We start from the raw sequence: 206 nt of genomic DNA, 5'->3' as shown, positions 1-206 counted from the left end.
ATGTATGTATTTGTGTATTTGTGTATTTGTATATTTGTACTGGGAGTGTATCATGAAGTTTATAACGTGGATTTTAAAAGTTTGTCAGGTACTTTAACCAGAAAAGGGAGGAGAACAACGGCCTCCATGATACACTTGAGTTCTGCGAAGCGGCCACTGCACAGAGATGACAAGTTACTGAACAGATATCTATTGAGAATGCGAGA

At 38.3% G+C, this 206-nt stretch overlaps 1 protein-coding gene across 1 annotated transcript in view; it reads left to right on the top strand.

Annotated features, from left to right (window-relative positions):
• The window catches only part of LOC119591178 (flocculation protein FLO11-like), a gene marked incomplete at its 5' end in the record, with an annotated part of 15,623 nt that overhangs the window by 327 nt on the left and 15,090 nt on the right, over positions 1-206 (top strand).

This window comes from Penaeus monodon, chromosome 28 (genome assembly GCF_015228065.2).
Source record: "Penaeus monodon isolate SGIC_2016 chromosome 28, NSTDA_Pmon_1, whole genome shotgun sequence".
Taxonomy (NCBI): domain Eukaryota; kingdom Metazoa; phylum Arthropoda; class Malacostraca; order Decapoda; family Penaeidae; genus Penaeus; species Penaeus monodon.
Note: the sequence above shows the minus strand (reverse complement) of the source record. Positions and strands in the feature narration are given on the sequence as shown.